Here is a 448-nt window from a genome sequence, read left to right on the forward strand (position 1 = left end):
AAAAATTAAGATATCCGGATCCGGATCCGGCTTTGACGGATCCAATATTTTACTATTCAGATTCGGATTCGCCCCCCGGATATCAGGATTTTCGGATCGGATCCGGATCGAATCTCGGATCGAATCCGGATCTCGGATAAAAATCTCAGGCCTACTAGAGATACTGTCACACACATCAGAAGTTGGAAATAATTTCTTATCTCTCATGTATTAATTGAGGAGAATTACAACATTTTTTTGTAGCCACGTGTCATCATTAAGAGCATCTCCAAAAGGAGTCTCTATTTTAGAGTTTGCAAAACTCTATATTTGAAGTTTCAAGTTGTTTTTCTCCAAAAACAAAACTTCAAATTTAACTTCAAAATTACTTATAATTTACACTATGGTCCTTATATTTGTCACAACTAATATAAATCCATACAATTTTTATAAATAACTAGCACATATA

Source organism: Brassica oleracea, chromosome C8 (genome assembly GCF_000695525.1).
Source record: "Brassica oleracea var. oleracea cultivar TO1000 chromosome C8, BOL, whole genome shotgun sequence".
Taxonomy (NCBI): Eukaryota; Viridiplantae; Streptophyta; class Magnoliopsida; order Brassicales; family Brassicaceae; genus Brassica; species Brassica oleracea.